This window comes from Pinus tabuliformis, chromosome 4_2 (assembly GCF_031772625.1).
Source record: "Pinus tabuliformis cultivar Carrire ecotype Pingquan chromosome 4_2, CPIR1, whole genome shotgun sequence".
Taxonomy (NCBI): domain Eukaryota; kingdom Viridiplantae; phylum Streptophyta; class Pinopsida; order Pinales; family Pinaceae; genus Pinus; species Pinus tabuliformis.
Genome location: NC_142304.1, coordinates 667341416 through 667349048, shown reverse-complemented (window position 1 = coordinate 667349048; position 7633 = coordinate 667341416). Strand labels below are relative to the sequence as shown.

Here is a 7633-nt window from a genome sequence, read left to right as displayed (position 1 = left end):
AATTTTAACAGTGTTTGCATAAGAGATAGATGCATATTCAGTGCATTTCAAGGAAACTATTTAGACTTGGATTCTAATCCAACTTACCCTGATAAAATGAATGAATTATGAGTTATTGAATGATATTCCTTCCAAGGAGTATGAACTACACATGTTTTCTTCCCCTTGTCCCTAGGAATTCAATCATATTAAGATTGACCATCTAATGAGATCTCATCATGAACAAAACATTTCAAACCAAGCCAAATTTGTTGTGTTGTGGGTATATATATATATATATGAATGCCATTATTTGATATAAAGTCTCTGTTAGGCTAGACGCTTATTGATCCTTTAGTTTTGTAGACTTATATTTAAGGAGACTAGGTAAGAACCTTTGTTGAATGATCTCAGATACAGTTTCTATGGTTGTGTTTCCTAAGGCTATAGGTGTTCCGTGGTTGTGTGTCCTTAGGCTATAGGTCCTTTTGTGCAAGTTGCAAATATCTTAATTCCTATTTATTAAAAATATGTTTTTCTTTCTATGTGTGTGCATATTTGAATTCACTTGGGATGTCTCTTAAATTGGTATGGTCCATTCATATCCACCTCAAGTTGCATCAACGAGAAAGAAAATCGATCAAAGGTGAAAATGGGCCTAAATAGATTTACCCATGGAAAATTGAAAGCTTGCAAGAATTGTGTTTATAAATTGGAATTGTTGACAATTTTCTTTTTAAGACATATTTTTGGCAATAATCACATCATATTTCATAGGTGAATGCTTAACCCACTTAATGTATTACAAGTATGTGTTTAAGTAACACACATTGTTGGTGATGGATAGAGTAAAACATAAACAACACTAATAGTTAAATATATACGCACTTCGTACAAATTTTATAAAAGAATTATGTTTAGTTAAATATATACACACTTCTTACAAATTTTATAAAAGAATTGTGTTTATAAATTGGAATTGTTGACAATTTTCTTTTTAAGGCATCTTTTCGGCAATAATCACATATATTTCATAGGTCGACACGTTTCGAACCAGCAAGTGTGGAAGAACCAGATTATGACAACAAGTTAAATAGAGGGACTTCTCATTCCAATGACTAGAAACGACTACTTTTGACCAAAGGAAACAACTATAATTGAGTGGACTACAACTAGAATTTAGTGAACCTAGAATTAGCGGAAATTTTATTAATTAGTTAATTTGTTGGATTTATTTAATTTAAATCCATATGTAACTAAATGAAACCGCTAATAATAAAATTAAATTAAGAACCTTAAACTTAATAAATCATCTAAATTCTTTAATTTAAAACTAGATAAACTTATATTATTATGGGATAAATAAATGTTTATTACCTAAATAAATTAATTAGTCAAAATAATTAATTAACTTATTTACCAATATTATTTATATAAATATATACTTAATCAAATATGTCTTTTCATGTTTTAATTTAAATAAAATCAATTTATAATAATACTCATATGTAAAGGATTATGGGATAAGACAAGATAAAAGTTCATTGTTTAATTATTTAATTAGTTTATATATGTTTTTTAATTATATCTATTTTTATTTAGATGAATGATTTCCTAAGTCAATTATGGGATATATAAGGAATGAGCATATTTGTATCAATTAATTTTAAGAAAAAATGTATATAAATTATATATACTTATGATTTTTGCAGACATATTTATTTATATATCATCTATAACCAAAATTATTAAAAATATTAAAGAAGTAAATTAATTAAGATCCTAATAAATAAAAATAAGGGAAATCTTATTATTCTTTTATGAAAAATAAATATATTAATAATATGAATAAAAAAAGGTAATGAGTAGCAAGTAAGAAAGGAAAAACAATAATTCAAATAGAAAAGAGAAACTAGGTGAATTCAAATAATCTAAAAGACAAAGGGAATAAAGCTAGAAAGGAAAACCAAGCAGAATGAAAAAGGAAAGAAGAAAAGGTAGGGATCCAACAACTGCTAATCTTGGGCATGGATCTAACACCTACTAATCTTCCAGTGATCATCCCTATTGAGATTGCTGTGTCTCCTTTCAATTTCTTTTTAGCTTTATAGTATGTCTTAAAATTGATTTTGTTTGGATAAGATTTTGATTTCATGGATTGTAAGGAAATAGACTAATAGCCCAAGCCTCAAGAGACATTTGGTAAGAGCGAAAGTCAAACTCAGACTACTCGTAGGGTAATTAGAGGGCGTGGTTTTTCTTGAATAACCATGATGAATCATCCTGTGTTGATGTGAGTTCCAAAACTGAATTATAATCATTTTCCCAGCATACTAAATTGATTTATACATACTAAATAAAGCTAAAATAAAACTAAAATGGTTAATAATAACCAAACTCTCAAAAGCCAGAGACATGAATAATATTTTTCAGCCAACCATTTTAATTTCAGCCAACCTTTATATAAAATAAAATAAAGTCAAGAAAACTACGTCTTCTAATTCTTTCAATCCCTCCGAAAGCCTCTGACGGTCAAAATGACCGTCAAATTCCAACCCTGGTGCAGTGTTTATCTCTTTTTGAAGGTCATTACATCAGGTTTTCCCACCTTCATCGCCTGCTGATCGGGTGGTGTCTTGCAAGTTCGCCCTGCATGCCCGTTTGGAGAAGCTGTTATCTTCGATCCCACGGGTGCTTTTCCCTCAAGTGAATTTCGCCTAGGGCGACCACTTTCTGAATTGTCGACCAATGTAAGTGGCTGCTGCCTGTTTGAGAAGGGTTCGCTCTGTCCACCAATAGATAATCTTCGCTCACCGCTACAGACAGGGGGTGATAATTCAACTTGAATTGTAGATCTTTTTTCACCATTGATTAGTTTTCCAAAGGACTGTAGTGACTTTTTAATTTGAGAAGTCTTTTTGGATGCGAATGGAGCCACAGTATCAGTTACCGTATTTATTTCACCGTATGTACCGTCATTTCCCAGACTGCTCCGACGGTTGCCATTTTGTTTACCTATCGGCGTCTTATTAAGCTTGGATCTCTCCCCTGAATCTACCAACTTGTCATCTAGGGTACCCACCCCAAAATTATAAATACCATCTTGTACCTCAAATTTGCTTATTCCAGGCGCTTCAAGGCTCCATCTACGATTTCGCACTGGCGTTTGGAGTTTGTGTTTGTCAATAAGTGGAGATTCTCTCGCATTCTGTAACTGTGCTACTTCTGCTTCTTTCCTCGCCAACGCCTTCTTCAAACTGTCTACCTGCTCTCTAAGCTCACGAACTTCTCCACTTTCTTTATTCAAACGTGCAGCACCAAGTTCAACAGAGGACACCCGTTCAGCGAATTTAAGGGTGCTTATTGTCTCTCCATATGAATCCGGTTCAGGACTTATGTGAACAAACATCAGAGCCTTTGCCTTGCCCCCTAATGAATCCTGAAGCAATTGAGTCAATTTGCTATTTCGATATGGCACATGCGAATTCCTCTGTGCCAATGCTGCAATTACGTCTCCTAGAGATGAAAGGGACTTGTTTATGTATTGTGCCTCCTTCAAACGATCTCCAGTTACTTCAGATTTATCTACCCTCTCACTTCCAGCAAGATCTACCAAATTAAGGCAGCTATGAAGGTTACACCCAGAAACACGATCTGTACCTTGCACATGTACAGTCAACACACTGTGAGAACGACTGCTGCGGTCATTTAGTGCAGTATAGCTAACAGTGCGATTCTTTTTGCCTAAATTCATCAAATCCAAAACATCAGAAGTTGCTTTAACAGGCATAAGTATAGCATCCGGTACATTAAATCCCTTATGACCATTATTTCGAATATCTAATTTCTTGCTTGAGGTCAGTGCTCCGAGAAGATCCCTCACTTGTTCGTTGTATACCTCTATCATCTGGACGGAGACTTCATACACCATTATATCTTTCCTCTTTTGAGACAACTCGAAGAGGTCACTGAGTGCTCTATAGTTGACTCCCATCTCTTTTTCAGAAGCACCTGTTGGACCGCTCATGGTGTGGGTTTTCCCAGATCCTGTTTGACCATATGCAAAAATGCAGACATTGTAACCATCCATTACAGATCGGATCAATGGCTGTGTATCCATGTAAATCTCTTCTTGTGTAGAAGATGGCCCAAAAACCTTATTAAAATTGAATATCCTCTGTACATCTTTGCCCATTTTGGATGTATTGACCAGGAGGGATCCATCCTCTCCAATCAATTCCACTGCACTGTGAGCTTCAGATTGACCTCCAAAATGGGGTCGGATTCTGCAGTATACCCTTATGCTTCCTTTGAGTTCTTGAAGGCTATTATAAAGGATCTTGTTTTCTTCCAGAACTCTGTGATATCCACTAGCAGCATTAAAAATTCCTGCGACCTGGTTATCAAGCAATTCAAAATGCTTTCGCCACTCTGCCTGAAACCTTTGTACATCTTCCCGTGCTCTAAGTAATAAGTCTCTTATGTCCTTGACTTCTTTTCTTTGTGCTTCCAAACGCATCTGATGTTCCTGACTTACATGCAAAGGTTTTGGATCCTGACTTTGAAAAGGTGAACAGTCACCATTTTTCTGGTCTGGAGAATCCAAAAGGAGCTGATTCTCTTGATCCTGGCTTTTCTGAATCAAGGAAAATTTGTCTTGTTTATTTTCTGCAAGAATTGCAATGATAAGATTCATGAATGCTTGCATCGAGCCCGGTGCAGCAGTTTGTATGGCTTCAACAAAGTTCTGATCAACATTTTCCTTGTCATTTGTCATTTCTACAGCAAACCGCTTTAACCAAGCTCCCATTGTGTCTTTAGATTGAAAGATGTCACCGAGTCGTTTTTCTCCGTCATCCATGTTTATAACTGATAGGTCTGGCAGAGTTTCAGTGTCCCTTACAGGCACACAAGGAGTTGAGCGTTGAAGGAAATTTCCTGCGCTTCGTGGAATCATGGGGGACCTCAAAGGGCCTGCATATTTCCAACAGCCATTTCCTCCACACTGTTTCCATTCATAATAAGATTTCAGCGCCAATATACAGTCAACAATCTTTGTCGTAGAACCCGGCCGCAAGCTTTCCTGCTCTAAATGAGTAGCTTCAAAAGTAGGTAACTTCATCTCTTCAGCAGCTACAAGAAAATTCCTAACATTCTCAAAATATTGATAAGCAGATAAAGGCCGTCCTTCAGGAGGAAGTGATGAAACATGATTTGCAACGACCTTAGACACTGCGCCTGGCTGAACCTTGTTGATAAGGTTACATAATATGATCCCATTTCTCAAGCAAAGACGAAACTCCTCCTCAGATGGCTCGCATGGTATATCTAGAGAACCAACCATGCTCTTTATCCATGCTGTAGCTTGAAACCTCCTATTAGCTGCTTCCTCTGCTTTCAGTGAAGCCAAACGACCTTGCGATCCACTACTTTCTGCGCTAGAAACCTGTAAATCCGTGGCACTCCTGAACATATCGTCGGAAAATGCCTCGTGCCTTCTCTGACAAAACGAATTTCTGGGAGGAGGATAGGGAGAAGTGCTGGAAAGCAATGGGGGAGAGACCCTGCTGGGAGTAGAATCTGGTTCCAGAGGCATTTTTTCCTCTTATTCGACAAATCTCAATAGAAAACTGAAAATCCGCAACTGGAGAGGCTTGGCCCTGAATGCGAATTCAATCAGTGCGGTTCAGCAAGTGGGTATGTACCATTTACTACAGATACAGCAACTGATCAATCAATCGAATTCAACCAGGCCTTGAACTTGATGCTTTAGGTAACTTGTTTTCATTCGCAAGGAGGACTGTTTTCGGAATGGGTGCGAGCGGAGAATGGGTGCGAAAGGAGAGCTTATATGAGAATTTTAATGGGAATTTCTTTAGTATTAGTAGAGAAGACTGAACAAGTCCAATCCCAACAGTCAAGTCAAATGTTGAGCCTCAAACAATCCGAAGCCGACGAGAAGCCCAACGACCTTAGTCGCATAAACACGTCATAACTTCCCGTGGACCTACCTTGGCTCCAATAATGCAATCTTTTATAAGTGTGTAATGTTAATTTATTTAGATTTAAAGAATAAGAACCAATCTTTTATAAGTGTGTATTGTTAATTTATTTAGCTTTAAAGAATAAGAAAGGAGTTGATTTGAGCATCGATTTTTAAATTGAATTTACAACTTTCATCAATACATAAGTCCGTATTTTTATTGAGATTACAGAGAAAATGGAAATATGCTATTCAAAATAAACTTTTTAATACTTTCCTAATTCTTTTTGTCAGATTTTCTAATATTTTATCCATGAGATGGGAGCTCTTCACTAAATGTTGAATAAGAAAGAGGGTTTCCCAAAACAATTAAAGAACCTATTTGATTTTCTTTGTCTAATTGAATCTCCTGTTAACAAACATAAACTTCAGTTTCAATTTGGTTGTTTATCATATATCCTAAACCCCATAAATACTCTGCAACTTTAACTTCTTTAAAACCATAAAAAAACCCCTCTCTCTTGTCACCCCTCACTAACCTTATAAATTATTACAATATACTAACATATTTAAACATTTAATATATTTTATTTATCCCAAAAATTCTAATCTCAATATTAAATGACTATTATCTTTACAACAAACAACACCCCTTTCTTAACACGAATAATAGAGGAATTTAATTATATTATTTTTAAACTTCCCATGCTTACCAACTTTATCATTACTTTGCATTTAATGACATGCCCCTTCAAAATATTATAATTCTACACCCTCTATATATGTCTTGTAAAAGAAATATTTAAAATAAAGTTTCAATTTTATAAATTTATTATCTTAGGCTAATATTTATTTAAAACATGAAATCAATACATTTAAATTTAATTTTATTATATTAAAATTTGATTCGTTTCAAATACTTAGTTGTAATATTATTAGTCCCTACCCAAAGGGCCTGGCAAGGACTATAGCAATCGATTTTCTGATAAGCATTAGTCCGACACTTAAATCAATGATTGTTTTTTCTATTTTAATGGCAGTTCGTTTATATTAATGAAATGCTTTTTCTTTTTAACCAATGAGTGAAATCAAATATTTCTTTTTAACCAATTAAAGGATTCATCATCTTATTTGGCCTCATATCGAGGCCAAGGCAATTTAAAAGCAATTTAAATGAACCATTTTTCATTTGAAACTTAAACTAATGAGTAAAGACATCATATAAATGTTCATATGGATTATTGTTGGTCTTAAATGTTAACATTAATTCATAGACATTAAATATTTGTAACATATATCTTAGAGTTTCAATAAGATTGAGATATTATAATTTTTTATTTTAAATATGTGCTTTTGATGTGTCTAGAGAACTACTGTTGTGTCAAAATTGTGGTTTGCATGAGAACCATACTTGACAATTATTGACAATTGTTGTTTTCATGAGAACCCGATCTGGCAGGGAACACTGCTACACAACAATATTTCTGAAATTTCTGATTTGGCGATATTTCTAATTTGGCTCTTGGTTCAAATAGTCACAATTGCTTCAATGTTTGCTACACAATATTTCTGTTTATTCACTCTTGTTCATTCACTATTTTTGGATGGAATAGTGGCAATTGCTTCAATTACACTCACAATTGCAGCAATGTTTTCTGGTGGTGAGAACTT

The 7633-nt window shown here is 34.7% G+C and overlaps 1 pseudogene; it reads right to left on the bottom strand.

The window, feature by feature from the left end:
• Positions 1 to 2548: 2548 nt before the first annotated feature.
• Positions 2549 to 5575, bottom strand: LOC149171186 (kinesin-like protein KIN-14L pseudogene; annotated as a pseudogene).
• Positions 5576 to 7633: the final 2058 nt, after the last annotated feature.